We start from the raw sequence: 26,024 nt of genomic DNA, 5'->3' as shown, positions 1-26,024 counted from the left end.
AAATAAATAAATAAATAAATAAATAAAATAAATAGTCCAGTTAGAACAGCACAAAGAAATTTACATGATATAAGTGATTTCCTTAAAAAAGAAGAAGGAAGATTTCCACAATTACCAGAACTCTATTAAAGGAGACATTTAATGTGTGTGTAAAGTCAGTGATGCTATTCAACTAAGAAAAAACAACTGTATAAGTAACTTACTAAGTAACATACTATTATCATTAAAAGGTGTTTTTATTGGTTAAAATTAAAACCAAAGAAAAATATAAAAATAAGCTTGAAATGCAAACAACTAACTTCAACTACTAATCCTCAGCAAGGATTAATTAATTAAACGATAAGGGGGTTATCTCAGTACAAAGGGTTGCAGCTTTGTACTGACAAAAGGGAGTGGTGGTGTGGTGGTGAAGGTATTAGACTAGCATTGATGAGCTAGTCTAATACCTTCACCACCACTGTGGATTCAAATCTATCCACAGTTATGGATTTTCCATGACTGGAAACATGGAGACAGCTTGAAAAGATGGTATAATGGTAGATAGGACCACATGGTTTTGAGGTCCTGGGCCAAAAGGGCAGAGATGCTGAGAGTGCCTGGGCTTTATGCCCTCTGTTAGGTTTTGAATTTGAGCTTGTGTTCTGATTGGTTGTCAGACTCCCATGGGGCCATGCAGGGGTAACTTTGTAGGTTGTCTTTTGAGTCCCAGGCTTGGTTGACTCTTGCTGGGTGATGATGTAATGAAAGGGCTTTGAGCAATTCCTACTATGGCTCTGCCTGAAGGAAGTAGATCTTTGTTATGTAGAATAGACTGGCCTAGGTCTTAATGGCTTATTGACAAAGGTGGGGGGGGCTGAGTTTCTGCCCCCTTTTAGGGGAAATGTTCTGCCCTTTTAATATTTCCTAAAATATCTCATTTTCCTAGGAGAGGGGTGAGTGCTAACTTCCTACACAAGCAAGCCAGCCAGCCAGCCTCTTGATTTTGGCCTTGTTTTTTTTTTTTTGCAAAGGAGCTCAAAATCCATTCTATCTACCCACTAGGCAGTTATGCGTATTGCAAATACGTCTTTATTTTGTTTGTCCATCCCAGCAGTACAAAAACGGTGCATTTACATTACTTGTGCAAAATTCTTCAGCTGCTGGAAATTCAAAAGCCAGTAGAAAGCAAGACAAGAGTGAAGGTGGGCTTTAAGAAGAAGGGAAAGAGAAATGGCATGCTATCTGCTAGGACCTGGGAGGGGGAGGAATCTCTGGATGGGAGAGACCACTTTACAGTATTTAGTTGTTTAGATTTATCAAGAAACGGTACTGTTTTTTTAAAATATTGTAACAGCTACAATAAAACATTTCCAGCATCCCCCCTACAATATAAGTAGTTCTCACTGCAACCACAATTGGGGATCAGAATTTCCATTGCTAAGCAAGGTTTAGTGAGTCATGTCTGATTTTATTATCTTTTTTTGGTCATTGTTGTTAAGCGAATCACTGCAGGTTAAGTGAATCGTGCAGTTGTTAAGTGAATCCACTCCCCCTTTGATTTGGCTTCTAAGGACCCTCCGGGAAGGTTGCAAATGGGGATCACACAGCCCTGAGATGTGGGTGCATGCCAATTGCCAACGGCACAAAGCAGGGGTGGTATTAACTTACCTTGGCTACCAGTTTGCAAATGTGAGCGCGCACAGGATCTTCCGCACAGGACCTTCCACACATGCGCAGAGCATCCAAAATGGGATGTGATTGCCTCCGGGCAGGTGGGCGGAGCCTCCCGCCGCCACTGCTACCAGTTCGCCAAAACCGGATTAAACCAGCTGAATACTACCACTGTCCCAAACTTTGATCCCATGACAATTGGGTGGCTGTGAATGTTGAAAGTGCATGGACTGGTTATAAGTCACTTTTTTCCCATTCTGGTTGTAAGTTCGAGGAGTTGCTAAACAAATGGTTGTAAATCCAAGGTACTTTTGCACAAGGACCTTGTGCCAGTTCAATATGAGCTCCGTCCTTGAATGTTCATGGTTTCAGCTCTTGGGAGTGTAGTTCTGGCTGTCCATCAATTTATATGAAATTGGAACAATCCCATTCCCTTTAAATTGTTGTGGTTTCATAGAGTTTGTGAACAGGATTTTTTCCCCCCTAAGTGGAAACTCTTGCCTGACCCTGTCTCGCAGTTCCTCTAAACATTTTCCCTCTGCCCCTGGGCCCCCTCCAATATAGCACCTGCAATCTGACCTGCAATCTGCTGCAGCAACCATAGGGGAAAATGTCTGGTTGCAAAACGCAGTTGTGCATTTGCATCGCGTTAGCTCCTGATAGGGTTTTGAATGCAAGAGGAATGGTGTCTTTGCAGCCAAGAAAGTCCCCCTCATATTAACTTCTTAGATTAGAAGGGGGAAAATCCTTGACAGCAGCTGGCTAACTGTGATAAAGCATTACGTTAGTCTAATCTGAATGCATGGTGGGTATCCACTTTGTCTAGGTTTGGTTCCTCTGACACATCACTCTAAATTGATAAAAGGCATACCCACTGCACTCTTTCCATTTCAACCATGGAATGTATGAATTACTTTAACCTCTCGAGACACGGAATGAGCTGTGGTATGTTCCTTCCATTCCCCTTAAAGTCCCTGTGTTGTCAGCAGTGATGGTGTGACTGTAGGCATCCATAGGAGGGAATGGATGACAAAGTACATAGATTAACAGAGTTGGAAGGGAGCTTGTAGGTCATCTAGTCCAACTCCCTGCTCAAGCAGGAGACCCTGCACCATTTCTGACAGATGTCAGTCTAGTCTCTTCTTGAAAGCCTCCAGTGATGAAGCTCCCACAACTTCTGAAGACAACTTCTGTTCCATTGGTTGTTTTTTCTCACTGTCAGAAAATTTCTCCCTATTTCCAGGTTGAATCTCTCCTTGATCAGTTTCCATCCATTATTCCTTGTCTGGACTTCAGGTGCCTTGGAAAATAGCTTGACCCCCCTCCTCTCTGTAGCAGCCCCCCAAATATTGGAACACTGTTATCATGTCTCCCCTGGTCCTTTCTCTTCACTAGACTAGCCATGCCCAATTCCTGCACATTCTTCATATGTTTTAGCCTCCAGTCCCCTAATCATCCTGGTTGCTCTTCTCTGCACTTTTTCTAGAATCTCAACATCATTCGTATAGTGTGGTGACCAAAACTGGATGCAGTATTCTAGGTGTGGTCTTACTAAGGCTTTATAGATTATCTTGATCTTGATTGTATCCCTCTGTACATTATGATGCCATTTTATAATCCTGGGGCTTACCTGCTTGCCTTTGGAGTTGGGAAACAAGTATGGGATGACAGGGACTGTATTAATGGCATCAGCGTTTTCAACATCATGGTTGGAATTGGACTCCTCTGTTATATATGGACACAAATATCTTGTTGGTGATGCAAATGTCTTTTTCCCAATCCTATTGAGCATGTAACTGTGCTCTGTCAATTATACTTTTAACCTCCTTTTCACACTCTCCCTATTAATACAGTGTGATATGGGGGTGGAGAAGAGGGTCACAACCAAACCATATATTTCCATCTCCCTCCATATGTTCTTTTTTCAGAATGTCTAAAGAAAGTTTAAGTCTCTTTAAGCATTTACATTGCTCATTATTTCTCTCTTTTCTTTTTTCCTCTTTTCAAAACAATTCTAATTTTAATCATTCTTTAATTTCCTGTTTTCTCCTCTTGTTGCAATCTGGCTTTATTGAGCTAGATTGTATTGAGTGTGCCTATTATTTTGATCTTTACGTGCAAATAAACTTAAATGAACACCCTGTTCAATTTCTGTTTGTCTGGGGGGGATTCTGAGCTGATTTTTTTGTTTCTGCTCTTACATAAAATGGCTTTTTGAAAGGATGAAATGAATACAGCTACTAAGAAGTCATATGCAGGGATGTCTTTAAGAAGTGGGACCCAAAGGTGCTTTTTCCAAAAGGCAACTGGACTTTCTTGGATTTTTCCTTTGATAACATTTTGCTTCTCATCCAAGAAGCTTCTTCAGTTCAGTTCTTGGATGAGAAACGGAATGTTTTCAAAGGAAAAAAATCAAGAAAATCCAGTTATCTTTTAGAAAAAAAAACACTTTTGGGACAACGATGACCTGGATAATTCAGAATCTCCATAGACTTTAACATGTGAGAGATGGCAGCCTTGTTCAGAACAGAACAGAACAGAACAGAACGAACAGAACAGAACAGAACAGAACAGAACAGGAGTATAGAGCAGAGCAGAGTGTAGAGTGTAGAACAGAAAACAGAACAGAACAAAATAGAGTAGAGTAGAGTAGAGTAGAATAGAATAGACTAGACTAGACTAGACTAGACTAGACTAGACTAGACTAGACTAGACTAGAATAGAATAGAATAGAATAGAATATTCTTTATTGGTCAAATGTGATTGGACACACAAGGAATTTGTGCCTAATTAGACAAACTGATTACTGAACATAAGGTCTGAACATATTACTTAACTAATATGCTTAATCTGGTTAGTCACTAAAAAACAAAACTCAATGATGGTGATTCTAATAATACAGTCATGCTAATTGACTCGGAGATTCAGATGTTTCCTACCTGGTGATGTTCATGAAGCTATTGGGACCTCTGTTATCAAACTTTGGGACAGGGTAACAGTTGAGTGCTTGTCGGATAGGTTTATTTTTGTTTATATGTTTGCCTTCTGGATACTAATGATTTCCTTCCTTCCTTCCTTCCTTCCTTCCTTCCTTCCTTCCTTCCTTCCTTCCTTCCTTCCTTCCTTCCTTCCTTCCTTTCTCTCACCTTTTTTAATTGCAACCCATCCAGAGCCATTAATCTTAATTTAATGAATAAACAAACAATAGTATTCTGGAAACAGAGATTTGATTCCTCCCCGATTTTGTTCAGAAAGTACTTAGTATCCCAGGGCCTCAAAGTTTCAGAATATCATTTATATTTTCCCCTTTGGTTAGTCAAGCAGAAGAGACCATGGCTTGGCCAGTAAAGTCAGCTAGTATTTGCAAGGCTATTCTATGCTGCCAGTCTTCTTTTTATAACAGAAGGGTTTGCAATTTCAGTTGCTCCATCACTTTGGGACAGTTTCTGGGAGGACAACTGATACAAAATGAATCAGTTGGTTGACTGTAAGTGTTCCCACAGCAGAAAAGCCTGGATGGAATTCATTTAACCTGTTCATGATTGTCTCTTTTTGAGGTTAAATTTATTTATGTTTTTATTTAGTTAAATTTGTTGACCGCCCATCTCACCACAATCTGCTACATTTAATCTGTTTAGTATTGACTCATGTGCCCAGAACACAATGATCTTCTTCTGCCCTGATTCAGTTAAGTATGCAGTGTTAACTGGGGCAAGCTATGCCCATAAATGGCTTTTTTGATTCTTGTATTCAGCAGTCTGAATTGGGGAGCTGCATATATTGAGCTCATCCACACAACTGTATGAGTCAATGTAAGGATTATAATCTCACATGCAGTTCCTCATATGAAGATCCCAAAGTCTAGAATTTGTTTAGGGCTGCATGTAAACAAGACAACAGGGAACAACCTGTTTTCTCCTGAACTTCCTCTGCAAAGCATTTCCTAGTTATTCATACATGGGAAAGGTCTATGGATGATATGGTTCTGTTACATATGGAGTCCTTGATCCACCCTCGAGCTACCCATTCACTACTTAAATATCAGTAGCTTCACCAATCTCAGGTAGCCATCTTCAACATCATGTTTTACCTTCTTAAATGAAGATATCAAACATTACCACCATCCTTAATATACAAAATATGGGTCTATCACTGAACTCTTAGACTAATGTATTTTTTTCTATGGTATATTTCTTGATTGGCATCTGTGCTCATGGTTATTTAAACGAATCCTCACATTCTCACTACTACTGGAATCTGATTGTTCCACAGCTCATATACTGTTGGCTTCATTTACAAAGTAAACTGTTAGGAGATCTATTAAATAAATGTAGGATGTAATTATGGTTGTATGGGATTGCAGCTTTCCTTGCTTTAGCTCAGGGGTCTCCAAACTTGACAACTTTAAGAGTTGTGGACTTCAACTCCCAGAATTCCTCAGCCATGGCTGAGGTGACCCCTGTTGTACCTACTCAACTATTCTTCCAGAGATACCTAAATCATCTGTTGCCATCTCATGTAACAGAATAGGCTATCCAATACTATATCTTTGGTTAAAAATGCAAAAAACGACACTGGCCAAACAATTTGTAAAAGCTTCACTTTAGTTTGGGGGCCTAGAAATGGGTGTCTGGAGGGAAGGGGTCAAAACTGCCCGTATGTATAATGGTAGGTGGGAATCAGCTGAAGCATGCTGCAGTTGGGAACAATTAGATAAATGGTGGGAAGCCCACAATTGCATAATGAACAGAGAAAGAAACTTAGAAAGGAATCTCCCGAAAAGGGGTGTCAAACCTGATTTCATTGAGGGCCACATCAGGGTTGTGTTTGACCTCAAGGGGCTGGGTGAGCGTGGCTGGGGTGGGCATGGACAGCTTGACATCACTCGTGTCGGAGGCACCTGTGGGCACTAGAAGAGGTCAGGAGGAGAAGACAAGGGGATGGCGAAAGGGCAGCAGGGTTGCTGGTGGCCAAGTGCTAAGGCAGGACCTTCCTTCCTTCCTTCCTTCCTTCCTTCCTTCCTTCCTTCCTTCCTTCCTTCCTTCCTTCCTTCCTTCCCTCCTCTCTTCCCATCTTCCCATCTTTTTTTTTTGTCCTTTCTCTTTCCCTTTCTCCTTTCCTCCCTTTATGGATGCTCAAATGCAAAAGGGGAAACATTAAGAGCCATGGTGGTGCAGTGGTTAGAATGCAGTACTGTAGGCTACTTCTGCTGACTGCCGGCTATCAGCAGTTCGGCAGTTCAATTCTCACCAGCTCAAGGTTAACTCAGCCTTCCATCCTTTCGAGGTGGGTAAAATGAAGACCCAGATTGTTGGGGGCAGTATGCTGTCTTTCTAACCCGCTTAGAGAGGGCTGTAAAGCACTGTGAAGTGGCATATGTAAGTCTAAGTGCTATTGCTATTGCTATTCCTCTTTTTGTTTTGTTTTGTTTTGCTTTTAGTTTGTTTTGCTAGCTTTCAGTTTTCACTGGCAGAGGGCTAGTACAACACACCCGGGGCCCCGTTTTCAGTGGCGATGACTTCCTGCAGCTCTCTGCCAGTGAAAATGGAGCTGGGGGAGGGGGAGCTGTGCATGGCCCAGTCAAAAACTCAGTTTTTGCTGGCAGAGGCACCGCGGGCTGGTCCTTCGCTGTTTCAGGGCGGCCCTGTGGGCCAAATCTAAGCACTCCGCAGCCCGGATTCGGCACACGGGCCTTGAGTTTGACACCTCTGCCCTAAGCTATCAGACTGTAAAAGAGACAGCAGGAGTTTTGTACTCTCAGATTTACAAGATTCTGTTAATGGAAGTCTTACCATAAAATAGAATTAACTCATCTGGTTTGTTTCCTGCATGGGAAGCTTGATGGTGGCTACAACCATGCAATTGAAGTCCCATCCCCCCTTTTTTACTGGCATTATCCAGTCCAAGAGAACATGACTATCCCTCAAAATTAAAAATCAGAAAACAGCAATTTTATATCTGTATCTATGTCTGTCTGTATGTAAAGCCAGACAGAGCCATGCCTACAGTTGTGTCAACTGGAATTCTAAGCCAAGACAAAGAGACCAGTTTTTAGTGTTCCCTTAAGGCCTGTAATCATAGGACCTGGCAGATATCAACTGGAACAAAGTTCCCCAGGCAAGAGGCCACAATGGAGAAATGCAAGAGAGCTAATTTTGTGTGTGTTCCCTTGGTGCTTGTGGTTGAATTATTACTTATTTTTGTTACTGGATATAGTTTCTATCCCCTGCTTTTTAGTTCTCTCCCTGTGCAAATAGCTAATGCTGTTACTTCATTAGATACCAGGGCTGTACATCCAAAAAGTGTGGAAAAGTTTCGATGATATGAAAATCGTAGGATGCCAACAGTTCTTGGCATTGTTGTCTGAAATATTGTCCTCCCCCGGTTATGCGCTTTTTATAACAGTCGAATGACTGTTAATACAGATATATTTCTCAAGCAAGTAGATCGGCTTGTCAAAGAATGAACACAGACATTGAAAGATCAATGTATTCCTTCAAAGATCACACACATTCCCAAAATGTAGAGGAACATTTTTTTTGATGGATTCTTGCTATTGTTAATATATTTTCCCCCCTTCATCTGGTGCTTGCCAAGTATCTCCATATTGTGATAGAAGGCATTCACCACATTGAACAAGCAACTTTCCCATTGTATTAATCCATTTCCATCTGGTTATAAAAAATATTTTAGTGTATTACTGGGTTGGCCTTGTACGTAGAATGCAAACTATAATTTGCTTTATGGCACCATAAATATAACTAATGTAATTACAAAGACAGCATGCCATAACATCACAAAAGTTTGGGTCACTGTGGAATATATGATGATGATGCAAAACCAGCTATAAATTGTATGATACGTGTAGATATGTGCTTGATGCAACCACTCACAATATAAAAATTCCCTGCTATAAAACAAATGCTTTTCAACCTAGCACATTAATCTACAACCCTAGATGTGCCCAGATCTACAATCAATTATTTTATGCATGTGGACTTCTCACCCTCTTCAACAAAAGGATGCAAAAATAATGGTGAGATTATTTTGATTTTAAAACTAGGTTCATCAAAAATGGTGTGTGTGTGTTTTAGGAAGGAAAAAAAGCCTGATTTTTTCAGCTTCCCTGTAGCATGACCTTGGGGTACATTGCTATGTTTGTCTTCAGATTAATATACCTTGAAATATTACTTTCCCATATGGCAGTTTTCCAAATGAATAACTCAAGTACAGGCAGTCCTCAATTTATGACCACAACCGAGCCCAAACATTTCTGTTGTGAAGTGAGACATTAGTTAAGGGATTTTTTTGCCCCATTTCTTGCCACAGTTGTTAAATGAACCACTGCAGTTGTTAAGTTAGTAACAAATAACAACAGTTAGTTTTCCCCATTGACTCTGCTTGTCAGAAAGTTGCAAAAGGTGATCACACGACCTTGGGACATTGCAACTGTCATAAATATGAACCAGTTGCCGAGCATTTGAATTTCGATCATAAGACCCTGGGGATGCTGCAAAAGTTGTAACTGTGAAAAATGGTCATAAGTCACTTTTTCCAGTACTGGTGCAACTTTGAAGAGTCACTAAATAGAAGATAGAAGATAGATAGAATTCTTTATTGGCCGAGTGTGATTGGATGCAGAAAGAATTCGTCTCTGGTGCATAAGCTCTCAAGTGTACATACAAACAACAAAGTGATAGGTTTGCATAGGTTTGATCATAGTTACAATCATTCATCATAAGATACAACAACAAGTGATAATCATAGACAACAATAGGAGAAGGTAGTAGGAATGATGAAAAAGATGAGTGTCAAGTTTCCGAAAGATGCCCTAATTAATTCATGAGAAGATAAGAAAGATGAGAAGATGAGATGGATAATAGCAATACAGCCTACTACATGGGTAAATATCTTGAGGGCCTAAAACAGTACTGTGGGAAATAAATGAACTATTGTTAAGTTGAGGACTACCTGTTCTTCTGTTTGTGATAATGTGGGGACTGTTTTAAAATGCATGCAGAGCGATGGATTTCATTCTGGTAGGTCTGAGACCCACCCCAGGATAATAGAAGCAAATGCTGGGTAACCTGCATCAGAGGATTTCTTCTGGTTGATGTCCGTTGCTAAGGGACATCTTTTAATTTTTTTAAAAAAATCATGGCTTAGTTTACCTGGCATGGTTAGAGAAACATGGTACAAGAGTCCTTGCTGCTGCTCTTTAAATTCTCCCCTGTGTCTATGCAGATTGAGGTAGCACAAACTGGCCTCTGTAACAAATCACACTGTAATCAGAAAGATGACACGTGGGTGATGTCGTTATGTCAGCATTGTGAAGATACACTTGCATTCTGATGCTGACTCAAGGACATCAGGGCCAGTTTTTATGTGATAACAGTTTCACACACGGATGAGTATTTGGCCTCCTCTGCCTCTGACAGGTGCCTAAAGCAGCAGGGATCAGGGATCAATCAACCTGCTTCTCTTCCCAGAGCCAGGTATAGCAACCTAACCATCAGAAATACCATCACAGAGACTTCAAGGAGGACAAGGACAACCTGCCTTTCGTGTTAAGCTTCCTGAGTAAGTTCTAGAGCAGGGGTATCCAACCTGGGCAACTTTAAGACTTGTGGACTTCAAGTGTCCACAAGACTTAAAAGCTGCCAAATTTGGACACCCTGTCCTAGGGAGTATCTTGCCAGCAAGCAGGAATATCCCCAGGAAGGAAGATCAAAAATTTAAAATGTGAACCTCTACCATGCAATCCAAACCCTACCCTTTCTTACATTCATGGTTATGGCCACCATCTTGATTTTTTTTTATCCCCTCCCCGCAGACATCCCTGCTTGTCATACCACCTTTTAACCTAGCCGTAGCCCTGTCCTAGCCTAATGGAAAACTTGTGACTGAATTGGACTTTTTCAGACAGATGGGGGAGGGAGAACATATACAGTATATATATTTTAAGAGCAGGAAACTGTTGTCAGAAACATTTTAATGAACTGAAAGCCAGTCTGGAGTCTGAAAGAACACATCGCAGGTACAGCCTTCCCATCTCGGAGAGAACAAGGCCTTCTCATCTCGTTTGCACGTTGCTGAAAAAATCAGAGGTTTAAAATAGAGCCAGTTGTGCAGTATCAAACATCACACATCCCAAACGAGCATAAGATAAGGTAGATATATCTCTTAGTTTCCTCCTAGATGCAGAAATTAATCTTTGATCAATTATCCGCTGTGTGGCATTTATGCCTTGGCCTGCGCTACAGCAGGAAAAGATATTTTGCCAGTAGAACAATTGAAAGGTGCAGATTTGAAATGATTTTTTTGAATGATTAAGGTGGAAGAATCTGCTTGCATGTCTCCTGCTTGCTGACTTTTTTTTTTCTTTTTAATTTGATTTATATGCCGCCCTTCTCCGGAGACTCAGGGCGGCTTACAATGCATTAAGCAATAGCCTCCATACTTTTGTATATTTATACAAAGTCAGCTTATTGCCCCCACAAACTGGGTCCTCAATTTACCAACCTTAGAAAGGATGGAAGGCTGAGTCAACCTTGAGCCTGGTGAGATTCGAACTTACAGTAATTGCAGACAGCTGGTGTTAATCACAATGCTATCAGTCTGCTGAGCCACCAGGCCCGTTTGACCTATTCTAAGGTGACCAGACGTCCCGCTTTTGGCGGGACAGTCCCGCTTTTGAGCAATTTGTCCCGCGTCCCGTGGCGTTTCAAAAAAGTCCCGATTTTTCTTGAGCCCCAGCTGATGGCTAGAAGAAAAAAAAACTGTTTAAACTCTTGCCCGGGGCTTCAAAGGGCCGCCCTACAGGCAATCAGTGTAAAGAGTTTTTTTTCCCCCTAGCTAAGCTTCAGAAACGAAACCGAAACCAGGGTCTTTGGTGCAGCGTGACAAAATGAGGCAGAGAGATATTTATTTTTATTTTTATTTTTCCTCCCCAAAAAAGGTAGGTGAAAAACTGCAAACAATGGGAAATTTAGGAGGAGAGTTCAAGATTTTAAAACACAAAGGAAAAAAAGCTGTATTTAACTAGGGAATTGTAATAATTGAGATACTATTAATTGTATATTGTGTTGAAAGCAGAAATGGTTAAGTTGTGGTTCGGAGGAATATATGGGAGAAATTATTTGGTTTATTATTATTGGTAAATATAATTAATTGATTTGTAAGAAATTGGATTGCATGGAAATAATTGGAATATTCATGTTCATATTGATTAATATACAAAAAAGATAGTTTTATAACTAATTGATTTATATTAAAATGTTGAATTTGTATTAAACAACTGTATTACATAATTACATAATTAAACAATGTGAGGATGGATATAAAAATAGATGACAATGTGAAGGGGTATAATATAGAATAGAAGGGAAAAATTGAATTTGATTAAGATTAGAGATGAGGATGAAGGGTAATATTGGTTTTTTTAAAAAATAGATGAGGAATAAATATGGCAAAAAGGAAATATAGAAATTGTAAATTTAATTGAAATGACTAAACGCTGTTTAAATTTGTGAACCAGCCAAATATTCTGTTCAAAGAAAATACATTGTATGTTTGTATGTGTGTTTCTAATTATTGCTATTTATTCATATTTGTTCTCTTTTATTCTTTAAAGTTTAACAATTCATTCTTTATCTTAATATCTTTATATTTGCTTGGGGTTGGCTTTCTTCCCTTTCATCTTTTTTATTGTACAGCAATCTTTCTCCTCAAACCTACCACCTCTCTCTTTTCTTTCCTTCTTACTTTCTCTTCCCCCCACCCTCTTTTTCTCCTCCCTACTTCCTCTTTCTTTCTCCTTCTCCTCCTCTCTTCCTCCCTCTCTTACCCTCACTCCTACTCTAATTTCCATTCCTTCATCCCTCTCTATTGCTGTAATCCTTTAATGCATATGGACTACTCAGAGGGCTGAAAAAGTTATTTTTGACTGGTCCTCACACTTTTGACCAGTCCTCGAACTTATGACTGTCCTCACATTTTACATTTTTGCCCTATCTTGTCACCATGTTGAAGAGAAGCAGTTGTGAAATGAGTGACATGGTTGTTAAGAATGCTGCACGGGCATAAATGTGAGGATGGTCATAAGTGTGAGGACCAGTCAAAAGTGCGAGGACCTGTCAGAAATGACTTTTTTCAGCCCTCTGGTTAGTCCTTTTGTGCATATGGACTACTCAGAGGGCTGAAAAAGTTATTTTTGACTGGTCCTCACACTTTTGACCAGTCCTCGAACTTACGACTGTCCTCACATTTTACATTTTTGCCCTATCTTGTCACCTTGTTGAAGAGAAGCAGTTGTGAAATGAGTGACATGGTTGTTAAGAATGCTGCACGGGCATAAATGTGAGGATGGTCATAAGTGTGAGGACCAGTCAAAAGTGTGAGGACCTGTCAGAAATGACTTTTCAGCCCTCTGAGTAGTCCCTATACACATAGCCATGGCCACCCGGTCACATGACCAGGTAGCCACGCCCACCCAGTCACATGGCCTCCAAGCCACGCCCACACAATAAGCCACGCCCACAATGGTGTCCTTCTTACCAATGTTAAAATCTGTTCACCTTACCCTATAGACATAGCCATGGCCACCCGGTCACATGACCAGCTAGCCACGCCCACCCAGTCACATGACCAGCTAGCCACGCCCACAAAATAAGCCACGCCCACAATGTCCCTCTTTACCAATGTTAAAATCTGGTCACCTTAACCTATTCTGGCCCATTTCTTCTATATTTGCCCCAGTTCAGCAACAGTGGTGAACTGGTATCTGTTAGCATTGCCTTAAAAAGATTAGAAAAAGGTTCTGGCTGGGAATTCAGAGAATTGCAGTCCCACAAATATCCAGGCGGCTTCAAACTAGGGAATGCTCAAGTTTAATGCACGATCCTGCTACATTCTTCCCATCAACTTTCATTTGTCTGTTCTGTTAGCCTGTTGCTCAAGCAGTCTTTTGTCTTCTTAATTTTTGGAATGGCTTGAAAGGATCTCTCTCCTGAATGCTTGTCTGCGGCTATGTCGGCCCAAATGACTAAGACCCATATTTCTTATATAGAGTGCAAAGCAAATGAAAACAGCCTTATAGCCTTCAAGTCAAGCCTGGAATATATTGTTGCAACGTGCAGAGCGGCTGTTCAGGAGTCCAGCAAGCCGCATCCTCTTCCAGCACATTCTATCCCTCGACGCCTATTTTGACATCCCCTTCCAGTTCTCAGCGTTTTGATTACAACCACTTTCACTTGTAATTGCTGGAATTTCCCTTTCTTCCAAAGTTTCTGTCACTTTTCTCCCATGCATTAACGGCTTGGCTGCTGAAGTAACAGCAATTAAGAGTGAGTTCTTTGTTTTTCTGTAGGGGTTTAAAAACGATGGGCCGTCTATGTCCCCCTATGCTGGATCGGATTGAATTGCTTAGATTCACTTTTTGGCTCAGTGGAGAATGTTGCAGGAGACAATGATCACAGTGCCAACCTCACCGTTTTCTCCAGGACAGTGATTTGGTCTGATCTTATAGAAAGTAAAACTGGTTTTCAACCCACAGCAAAATTATGTAAGATTTAGATGTTGATTTTCAGCAGCGGCAACTATGGAAAGATGTGGTGTCAAAATCTACTTTGAACCTGCTGGTAGAATATGCACCTATCTGATTTTGATTGGTTTTGAATAAAGCAGGGTTAGGCTTGGTAAATATTAGGAATGGAGGAATATTAGGAATGGAGACCACTCCCACCGGCCAATCCGCCCCCACAGAGAGGGTCTCCTCAGGGTGCCATCGGTCAAGCAATATCGACTGATGACTCCCAGGGGGAGAGCCTTCTCTGTGGGGGCACCCGCCCTCTGGAACGAGCTACCCCCAGGAATATGACTGATCCCGGACCTCCGTACTTTCCGCTGAGTGTTGAAGACCTTCTTATTCCAGCAAGCCGGGCTGGCTTAAAATTTTAATGGGCTATTTTATGGGTAAAGGGTTTTAAAAAATTTAGGGAAGCCAAACTGATTTAATTCTGTTTTAATTTATTTTAATTTTTCTACTGTATGTATTTTAATTTTGGCTGTTCACCGCCCTGAGTCCTTCGGGAGAAGGGCGGTATACAAATTTAATAAACCATAAACCATAAACCAACTAGCAAATATCAGGCCTGTGGGCTAAACTGAGAAATGAACATCCTGGAAGAAGCCAATGAAATATTAATTCTATATTTTTGTTTCCTCACCTCTGTCAACATCCATGAAGTCAGTAATCAAATTTGATTTGAGAACATTTTTATATTTACCTTGGAATGCACTGAAAAAATATCCTGTTTCTAGTTCAGTGGCAGTCTTCTTCATTAAGTAGCTTGCCTAACAATTTCTCTCTTGCCACATCATTGGAGCAGGAGAAATACAATGCATTTTAAAAAAGTAAAAAAGGCCACAGAATTGTTTCATGTTTTTCTTCACGTACGGATACCTGTTTATAATGGAAGGTTAAAAATCTATGCTACATAATATGCTATCACTATAATAATAACCCTGGGGGTGGCAGTGGTCAAAGTGCACTATTGCAGGCAAACTCTGCCCACAGCCTGGAGTTCAATCCTGATGATGCTCAAGGTTGACTCAGCCTTCCATCCTTCCGAGGTTGGAAAAATGAAGACCTAGGGGGGATATGTAAATAATGCTCACATTGTAAACTGCCCAGAGAATACTGTAAAGTACTATGGGGGCAGTATATAAGCTATTGCTGTGAGGAAATTCTGGAATCTAGACAACATCCTGTTTCCCTTTATGGAAAGATGAAAACACACCTCCTAGAGAAGTAGCTTCTTTTGAAGTTTGTTGTTGAAGTCCACAACTCTTAAACAAAAATGATGCCATGGCCAACTTTCTGTAAGAGGCCTTCAGAAATAGTAGAATATTTTCAGTTTGGGAAAAATATCTCATCCTCCGAGTTCAGGATTTCAGCATGTTCCTCAAGTATAAAAGTTTAGAGAAGCCCAACCAGATAAACTGCCCATAGTCGCTTAACACTCAGATGGGCAGCATATAAATTTAATAGTTAAGCTAAGTAACTCTCAGTTCCTTAGCATTGAGATGTTAAGAATTCTTATTCTAACTGCATAAGTTAGCATCGGTTCAGAGTGAAGAAAAATGGAAAAACAATGCAATGGAAATTAGCTCTAAACCCATCTTCTTTAACAGCCCAATTTACAATGTAATCTCTTTCTCTGCAATCCCCAGCTTCTGCTTAATAGCTATATATTGAATTTACACACCATTTGATTAGAAGTGGACACCTACTGCTGAGACATGATGCTTTGTCTTGAAGATTTTCATTGAGGGATGATCTACGGAGGGCCACCAAAGCTCTTCAACTTAGAAAAAAAAATCCACCTAACTAAACACATCTCAGCTGAATAGCATTCACAGTTTACCAAACAGAGTTTATGGGAGGTAAGTCAGTGGCACGTGAACATACCTGGTAATGGGGAACACGTGCCCAATGATGCTTGTCTAGAAAATATATGGGGCAGAACTGCCTATTTTGAGAAGCACCGTGTTATGTAAATTTCTGTAGATTTGTTATGTAGATTTAGAAGGGCTACCATATGAGTGTCCCACTGTTTTTCTGCTTTGCATTTTCTGATGCTACTTACTACAGAGTAAGGACCAGGAGTTGCACAGTACGGAAATGATAGCATGAACAATAAATTCCTTTTCTATAGAAGTAATATGTAGTTGCACCATGTGGAAGACAAATAATAAAATTATGAAGGGTCAGTCAATTACCAGATTAATTATGTTATTACCATTTGTACCTAAGGAGCATGGAGGATTTCTTTTCAATTCCTTTTAAAGGAAGGCTTCCCGTTTCCCTGCAATACTCTTCATTTCTTTCCTGAAAACCAAAAGAGAGAAATCAAGAGTTATTATGGCAGATTTTTTTTTTTACATCTGTGATTTTGTGATCCTTTTTTAACATACTTGTAGATTCTGAAATTCTTTCAATATGTCTTAACCTAGCAAAATGTGTAACTGAGTGATATCATACAGGAACACACTGGAGTTTGTGTGCACTTTGTAAGATTGAAAGATTTCTTTTCCTTGAATTGTGTAACCATGTGTGTGTGTGTGTGTGTGTGTGTGTGTGTGTGCATTTACATATATTTACCATTGCTGAGTTCCCCTTTCCTCATTCTTTCTTGACTATTTGGATGCCCCCTTTTTTCCCCTTTTCTCTTATGACATGGCTGTCAGGCCACATTTTCTTGAGTTGTTGCCAGCTGTGCAGAAAAAGCAGCTGATTGTATCTTTAATCAGGGATGAAGAAGTTTTGGCTTGTCAACCTAATTGATTCACCTGAAGTAGTCCATTCAGTCTATAGGCGCTTGAGGAAGCCGTCTTCTCTTCACCAAAGCCTCAGCTTCCCTTCCAACAGAAGTGAGGATAACTTATTTTTAAAATATAAGACAAGTAAACAGGATTTTTTGTTTATGTCTTTCTATTTTAGTTCTCTAACCGGAAGCACAGAGAATTACAAAGAAGTGAGAGAGAAAGAACAAAATGACAGAGTGAAGAATTGCAATTACTGGGCACAAAAAATAGCAGTATGCTAAACATCAGATAAACGGTTTGAGAGATAAGGAGGACACAAAAAAACCTATGGATTGGAGGAATGGTAGAGAGCCACGCAAGAAAGAACAATCAGAGCAAACACAGCAGCCGAATAAATCTGTTTCTTTCTACCTCCAAACGAACCTGCCTAAGCAGATTCTTTCAGAAGGGTAAGACATACACAACAAAGCGTCTCTCCAAACAGCAGAAAGATAGGCAAGATTTGTAGAAGTCATACAATTCACTGACCAGGTACTCATATCGACATTGGAGAGCCCATTGTACCAATCTCTAGTCTCTTAACTTTGACCATATGAGAAAAACTTCTACAATGCTTTGTCTGCAAAACATTGCAAAGCCAATCACTTTCCAACTTCTTTGAAGCTATTTATAGGACCCTGATATGATTCGATGGCACAAACCAATTTGAAGATGTGAAGATGCAATTCAAAGGGATAACTCACTCAAATCTCCTTCAAATCAAATTTTCTTTTCATGCTTTCTACAACCATATCAAGGGTACACTATGCCATTCTATAATACTTTTGACTGTACCTGTATAAGATCACAAACACATTTAATTTTCTCTTCAAATTTGCCATTTAATAAATCCTACTGGATATTTTTGCCCAAAGTAAGTGAAAATATAGCATAAGATAAAATTGTATGATCAAAGTTTCAAAGATTCTTTATTATTTCTCTCTCTTTCTCTCTTTCTCTCTCTCTCTCTCTCATCTAACTACCCATCTATCTATACAAGTAGTTCTCCATTTACAACCACAATTGAGCTCAAAATTTCTGTTGCTAAGCGAGACAGTTGTTAAGTGAATTTTACCCCATTTTACAACCTTCCTTGCCACAGTTGTCCAGTGAGTGACAGCAGTTGTTAAGCTAGCAACATGGTTATTAAGTGAATGTGGCTTTGCTTGTCAGAAACTCGCAAAAGGTGATCACATGACCCTGGGACATTGCAACTGTCATAAATATGAGTCAGTTGCCAAGTGTCTGGATTTTGATCATGGGATCATGGGGATTGCTGCAACAGTTGTACGTGTGAAAAATGGTCATAAGTCACTTTTTTCAGTACCCTTGTAGCATTGAACAGTCACTAAATGAACCGTTATATATCAAGAATAACCTGTATACACCCACCCACACCCACATAGATCTCAGTTCTTGCAATGTATTTTATGTTGCTGAACTACTGAGGATTTTAGTCAAAGCTGCTTCTTTCTATTCTCACCCCTTTCTCACCTACTTTTACTTAATATCCTCCAGGAATGCATTTTTTTGCTTTCCCTATAGTAAAGCTCATTGATGCTCCCATTCACATACAGAAGGAATTACTTTCTTCTTCTTCTTCTTCTTCTTCTTCTTCATCTTCTTCTTCTTCTTCTTCTTCTTCTTCTTCTTCTTCTTCTTCTTCTTCTTCTCCTCCTCCTCCTCCTCCTCCTCCTCCTCCTCCTCCTCCTCCTCCTTCTCGAGTGAGATTACCGCCACCCCTGTCCCTTTCCCTCCACTTCTTCCTCTGCCAGAGAGAGAGAAAAACAGAGCCTGCCCAGATGGTTGAGGACCAAAAAGAAGGAACATTTTCTCATGCTTTTAAAAAGAGCACTTTTCTTTCCTGCCTAATATTTAGCTCCTTCAAATGCAAATGGAGAGGTTTCACTCCAAGGTTAGCATAACAATTATGGGAAAGCTTTAAATCTGAAGCATTTGTTTACAGCATGAAAGGAACCCACAGTCCAAAGCTCCGAGGCTGGGCCTTTTCACCAACTATTTTTTTTTTTTTTGACTAAGTAGTTAACGGCAAGTCAATTTTAGTTCACAAAGAAAACTAATTTATATCACCGAGTAAGCTAATTTTTGAAGGAACTTCTACATTAGAAATGAGGTTTTTCTTTTATGTTTTTAAGCGTCTGCTGCTGAAGAAAAGTATTAATTTCTTTTTTTTTTTCAGATGGCATTTTTAGTTTTAATGAGTCTCCTGAATGTTCAATAAGATCTTTACATTTCGGTATATATGGAATTATTATTGCAGTGTGAAGAGGGAATCCAAATTCAGAAGCATTTCTATAAAAACCTTACCTCATTCCCTGCCCCCATACAATGTTCTGCTTCAGTTGCTGCCTCCACATTTTTTATGTGTGTTAATTAATTTTTTTTTAAAAAAAAAGCCCTTTTAGTGAATATTATAATGGCGAAATGGGCTATAATAAATCTTATATCTATGTCAGGGAAATTCACTGGGGATAGGAAATGTCCCTACAGAGGTTTGTGCTGTGTGGTCTCAACCTTGAATTATGCAGTTGTTATTATCCTCAAATGCAGCATTTTGCAGGTAACTTTTCCAATGCTTGAAATTCACTCAATTTTCTGTCAGTGTTGGGGTCTTAAACCTTTTTCTAAAAAGTATAACACCATTTGGTCCAGGACACACAACAATATAAAACAGGAATTGGGTTCAAATAGGATTTAATGCATGCCAACAGAGTCTACACTAGCTGGCGCTAATTAGAATTGAACTCCAACATATCTAAGATCTCAGCTCTTTGAGGTAGGCCAGGTCAGGAAACAGATACCACAAGAAATATTAAATCTCTACTTTTTTGATATCGGCCACATTAATAGAATTTTAGAAGCCTTGGTTACATTCCCCCTTCCTTCCTCTTATACCAAAGAGAGTCAATACAGGGCAATTTTTTACTACCGGTTCTGTTGGCGTGGCTTGGTGGGCGTGGTTTGGTGGGTGTGACAGGGGTAGGATACTATAAAATCTCCATTCCCACCCCATTCCAGGGGAAGGTTACTGCAAAATCCCCATTTCCTCCCAATCAGCTGGGACTTGGGAGGCAGAGAATAGATGGGGGTGGGGCCAGTCAGAATTTTTACTACCGGTTCTCCAAACTACTCAAAATTTCCTCTACTGGTTCTCCAGAACTGGTCAGAACCTGCTGAAACCCACCTCTGATACAAGATAATTTTAAATCTTCTTTCTCACGCTTCATTTCCAGGCTAGCTATGCTTTCTCCAAGGTCATCTTTCTGCTCCTCTACAAGACAGCATCGAAGTGGGGAAAGCCTGATTGAGGCACTGCTCCCAGTCCTCTCATTACATGGTCAGATAACTCTGACCATGGTTGAGGGGCTGTATGAGGGGGGAAAATATGCTGTTATGGCTTGTGTAGGAACTGTCAACCTCTGTCTTGCTTTGAGTTGAGATTGGGAAAACATGGGGTTCTGAACCTTGCATGACAAAACTTTGCCGAACACCTGGAAAATGGACTTATTGTAGAGGCAGGGGAAATTTTAGTTCCCATATTTTGTTTTTCCTTGCTGCAATTTTACAAACCTAGATTTTGTTTTTCACATGAATGCAAAACATCTTTACTAGCCACAACTTTTTTCTGGGTTATTCATGAGTCTAAGAAAAATATAGTTTAGAGGAACTATATTTTTCTTAGGCTTAGAGTTGTATTTAAGAAATATTGGTTTAATAGTTTGGCTTACTAAAACAGCAGCCACTTTTTCAGATTGTCATGGAAGCCTGAAAAATAATGAATAGCAGAAGGATACCACCATTTCATGGGATTGGAAGACTTATTTATAAATAACTTGTGGAGCATGCACAGCTCAATTAAACCGATTTGTTTCCAGAAACAAATTTATGTGAGATAAAACCTTCAGAGATCCAACATGAACAAAATTTCTTTAGTAGCATCTTCCTTTATTGGGAAATAATATAGTAGCTGCTTGGATAGAGAGAATGCATTATCAACCAGTTCAAAGAGGAATCAGATAATCTTTGTATGCGAAATTTGAATCCAGATAGCCAAAACAAAGAGCTAGGATTATTTTAGAACTGGCAATCATGTTAAATGAAGATACAATTCCATTTGTAACGTTGCAATGCAAATGTGTAACACATTCTAGAGATGTAAACCAGTCACAAAAGATATTGGTCCAATTTATCTTTTAAAGTATGATAATAACCAGAAGAACAAACAAATTCTTCCCCCTCTAATTCTCTGACTTTGTTCCTGAGGGGGTTGCATCTACACAAGTAATCTGTGGCCAAGAACTTTTCTCAAGGCTCCTTGGCAGTTTGAATAACAAAAAATAAACGTTACAGATCTTGATACACAACCATTTTACCATAGCTCTGGCACTGTACAAGATTCTGCTCATTGTATGAAGCTGATAGCAAACTGGCAGCATCGTCTTCCTCCTCTCCCTGAAAATGAAGGATTCCCTCCCACACTTACGCTACAGATGGAATTTATGTTCTTGTGAGATCATTCCTTGTTTGTTTTCTTTCTCATCAGACAGAGTGTCTGCAATGGCCTGCCTCCCCATTCCTTTTCACCTAGCTGGACTTGGGGAAAAGTCCTTGAGCTTGTTTGATACGCTATCAGGATTTGTTGGGGTAAAACACAACACAGGGCCTGCCAGAATACCACTATGGTGAGTCAAAGGCTAGGTTTTCTTTGAGTTTCATGGAGTACTAGAAGCTTTTGGCAAGAGGACACGGGAACAAACTAGGTGATTGGCAACCAAGTTCATGCACCATGCTGATACATAACCCATAGCTAACTAGCCATAATGGTTAGGATCACACAATGTACCAAGCCAAACTTACCACATTATAGTTTATCATCTTATGCGAATCCATCCATCTGAGGTGCCTGATAAAGGCTCAGTGACATCTTGTCCATCATGACAATGTTTGGTTAATGATCTCATTACCAAAGTGATGTCATTTCCTATGCGGAAGCTAGTTACCAGGGACTAGTTACCAGCTAGTATTGCAAATGTATGCCACATTGAGATTACACATTGGCCCTGCAAAATGGGATTCTGGGTTTTGTAATTCCAAACATCTGGAAAGTCCAGTTTGGGGGAAGCCTGAGCTAATGATTGTGACAACTGATATTTAATCCTTGATGGATATCTATTGGTAAAATGGATAATGTGGAGAAAAAAAAGGAGAGACTTAACATATGCAAGGAATTCTTTTAGGTGGCCAGAAAATGCAGTTTTAGGATTAAAACAATGTGGTAATAGAAGTCCTTCCTTCAGAAAAGAGTTTTCTTGAATCTAATTAATATACATACAGTACGCTATAAATGTCTGATTGAGCCCTCTGGTTAGAGAGAGGAAGCCACAGACAAATGCAGAATGGGTTAAGGCTGCCACACTGCCAACCAAATTGGTGGCACATTCATCTTAATGAGTTAAATACTTAATAGTTTTAAGAGAACAATAGAAGCAACGGAAGCAATATTTCCCACGATAAAAAAACCTCACCTCATTTGTACCACATTCTGCAGGTTTTGAAGGGGTGCAAAAACCCTTGAACAGGAAAAATGGGATGTATGTGCTTCTCATAGATAATCACACTGCAATCTGTAGAAGATGGTCAACTATTATCTCTAGGCTAGAAGTTACTGCAATGCACACATACCGTAATAGAACATTAAACAAAGCAAGTGCTGTTTCTTCACAGTCTGTCTTTGGACAGTCATGAATAAATAAATATGGGATCTAATTAAAGGATTCCTGAAAGACAAAAGGAACACCTACTTTTCTCAGTTTTGTTTTTAATTGCTACCATTTTAGCATAGAAACCTTATCACGAATAAAGGTGAATATACATGTGTCAGGATAATTTTGCATGATCCAATCTGGGTCAGTTACCGGAGGTTTAATCTTCCGAGCTTTCGGACTCGTGTTGGACCACATCCTCAGGGAACTTCTCTTTAACAGTGTCAACACCTTATTTCTCTTCAGCTTCTTGTCACATTTTTTTTCCTCAGTGGCTTTCCTTTATTTTCTTCTGTATTGAGTTCCTGGGTCCCTTACTTCCTGTGCAGATGTATCAGTCTTCCCTCACAAGTCTGTCTTCCCCTAAAAAAGAAACAAAAGTCTATGAAGGCTTGCCTGTCTCATGGGGTTGTTATCTGCAATTATGAATTCAGGTAAAAATACCTGTAGAATTACACCAGGAAGGGGAAGTGAGCATGCACTGAAACCTTGTGCCAAACCTCCCAGTATATTGGGTTATCTGAGAGGTCCTTGGTGCTCTCTGAGCTTGGTTGTTTCCTTACAAATGTTTCATTACCCAAACTAGGTAACATCATCAGTGTTAGACTAGCACTGATGATGTTACATAGTTTGGATAATGAAACAAGCAGTAAGGTTCCCTCTTGTCAACCCTGAGCTAAAAATATTCTCCTTCATTCAGTGGTGGGTTTCAAAATTTTTTACTACCAGTTCTGTGGGTGTGGCTTGGTGGGCATGGCATGGCTTGGTGGGCGTGGCATGGGAAGGATACTGTAAAAACTCCATTACCACCCCACTCCAGGGGAAGGATACTGCAAAATCCCCATTTCCTCCAGATTAGCTGGGACTCAGGAGGCAGAGAATAGATGGGGGCGGGGCCAGGCAGAGGTGGTATTTACTGGTTCTCCGAACTACTCAAAATTTCTGCTACCGGTTCTCCAGAACTGGTCAGAACCTGCTGAAACCCACCTCTGCCTTCATTGGTATTTGGCCATCTGTATTGTGAAGATCTGCGTGTAGTGGGGTGGAAGGGGAAACAAGTTAAAAGTATTCCCAGCTTCCCCCACAACTGGCAATGGCAGCTGGGCCTGGACTTCCAAATTCCTTCCCCAGTTTAAGTCTTGACTAAGTCGTGTTCTGTGGAATGGCATTCACTGTTCTGACCAATAGCATAAATAGTCCTAGGGTGACTGAAAGGGGGAATACAGGTAGTCCTTGACTTATATGAGTTCATTTAGTGACCGAAGTTACAGTGGCACTGAAAAAAGTGACTTATGACTATTTTTCACACTTATGACCATTGCAGCATCCCCATGGTCATGTGATCAAAATTCAGACGCTTGACAACTGATTCATATTTATGACGGTTGTCGTATCCTGGGGTCATGTGATTCCCTTTTGTGACCTTCCAACAAGCAAAGTGAATAGGGAAGCCACATTCACTTAATAACCATGTTCCTAACTTTTATCAACTGCAATGATTCATTTAATTGTGGCAAGAAAATGCGGCAAAACCCATTTAACAGCTGTCTCATTAATTAATAGAAATTTTGGGCTCAGTTGTGTTGTAAGTCAAGGACTACTTGTATGTAGTGGAATGTGCACCTGGAGGAGGAGAGGGAGGGAGAGTTCTGGCAACATTATAAGAGCCGAGGTGGCACAGTGGTTAGAGTGCAGTACTGCAGCTACTTCAGCTGATCAGCGGATCAAATCTCACCGGCTCAAGGTTGATTCAGCCTTCCATCCTTCCGAGGTGGGTAAAATGACGACCCAGATTGTTGGGGGCAATATGCTATTTAGTATACTGTCTTTGATGTAAGCTGCCCAGAATCCTCGGAGAGTGGGCGGCGTAGAAATACGAAAAATAAATAAACAAACAAACATGGAGCTTTCTCACAGAGGTCCAGACTAAGAGACTGTGTAGTCCCAAACTGGACTGGTAAAGGAAAAAAAGGTTCAGGGTAGGCACATCATAGAAGCTCTCAGGATATCCCTAGTAGGTTAGCAAGTTATAGCTTTAGTTTGGCAAGATTCTGTCCATCAGCTATAAGCAAATAAAGGATACAACTCGATTGGATTTTGCTATGTTGTCTCTGGGCTTGAGCTTGACAGTGTATTACTGTTTTTATTTAGTGCCACATTTTCACATCCCCTCCCCCTGGCCTCCAGCAGCTCAAGGCATTATAACACATAAAAATAATTAGATTTCAGACTTTATAGAACTCAGCATCTGAGATACCCTTTAGCATTTGCTAAAATTGCTGCTTCAGCATTCCAATCCACATGTACTTCTTCCTCTTTCTTTTGCGTGATTTATAGGACTAAAGAAAAAAAAGAAAAACTTTGAACACACGGAGCACCTTCAGATAGTGCCAAACTGCCCAAAAAAGGCCTAAAACTGGGTTTTGATATTAGCAGTTTTTGTGGTCATTCTCTTGCTAGCAGGGTCTCCTGCCTATAATAAGCCAGTCAATTGGTCAATCTTTGTTTCAGGCATAGAACAATATCAAATACATAGTAGGAATAAAAATTAATATATAGAATAATATACTAATAATGTAAATATAAGGATTATTAAGAGAATGATAAAACCTTATATCACTTAGATCTAATTATAGGAATTAGATCTTAGATAGGATATTACAATTATATAATGATACACTATAAATAAAGCAGACTAGCAATATATAGATGAAGGAAAACAAAATTCATTAGGAACAGTTAGCAGATTAAAATATCTAGACTGTATTGTGATCTCACAGATTTCATGATGTAGGGAATTCACTGATAGTGGAAGTGAAACTGCAAAAATAGAATTTAAGGTATAAAAAAGGTAGTAATATCAATATTGATACTGATAAACAAATGATCGTAAATTGAGGACTATCTCTCTCCCCCCCTCCCCCTTCCTCCCTCCCTCTCTCTGCATTTGTGTATGTGTGAACAATCACTTACAAAACCCTGTCTTTTGAGATTTTCATGAAAAAAGTAGTGGCAAGAAAAAGGGCTGCCTCCCAATTAATATTAATTTTGAAAAATTCAATGGGATTAGATTATCTTGTTTACTGTCGTGTAATTGCAGGCATTATCTGTAGGTTTGGTGAGCCTACCCAGAATAAATTCACCTCTTCTATAAATTAAAATTTGGCTCAGTGCTTTCTATTCATATGCTTGGCAGCCACAAAATTTCTCTTGTGATCCTTGGCA

The 26,024-nt window shown here is 39.9% G+C and overlaps 2 long non-coding RNA genes across 3 annotated transcripts in view; one reads left to right on the top strand and one right to left on the bottom strand.

Annotated features, from left to right (window-relative positions):
• The window catches only part of LOC117672531 (uncharacterized), a 26,816-nt gene extending 16,662 nt beyond the window's left edge, over window positions 1-10,154 (bottom strand). Inside the window, exon 1 of the long non-coding RNA XR_004593272.3 lies at window positions 9,822-10,154. This is a non-coding gene — a long non-coding RNA (uncharacterized LOC117672531). The remainder of the gene's footprint in view (window positions 1-9,821) is intronic.
• On the top strand, window positions 10,064-17,878 carry LOC117672530 (uncharacterized). 2 transcript variants are annotated; one of them, XR_004593270.3, is made up of 3 exons: window positions 10,064-10,145; window positions 15,883-16,095; window positions 17,153-17,878. It is a non-coding gene; the product is annotated as an uncharacterized LOC117672530 (long non-coding RNA). The 2 variants fall into 2 exon arrangements; XR_004593271.3 differs by lacking the exon at window positions 10,064-10,145 and adding an exon at window positions 10,773-10,820.
• The last annotated feature ends 8,146 nt before the right edge of the window (window positions 17,879-26,024 follow it).

The sequence above is a fragment of the Pantherophis guttatus genome, chromosome 3, assembly GCF_059756535.1.
Source record: "Pantherophis guttatus breed Tessera chromosome 3, ASM5975653v1, whole genome shotgun sequence".
NCBI classification, from domain to species: Eukaryota; Metazoa; Chordata; class Lepidosauria; order Squamata; family Colubridae; genus Pantherophis; species Pantherophis guttatus.
The sequence above is the reverse complement of the archived record's forward strand: the minus strand, read 5'-3'. Positions and strand labels throughout refer to the sequence as shown.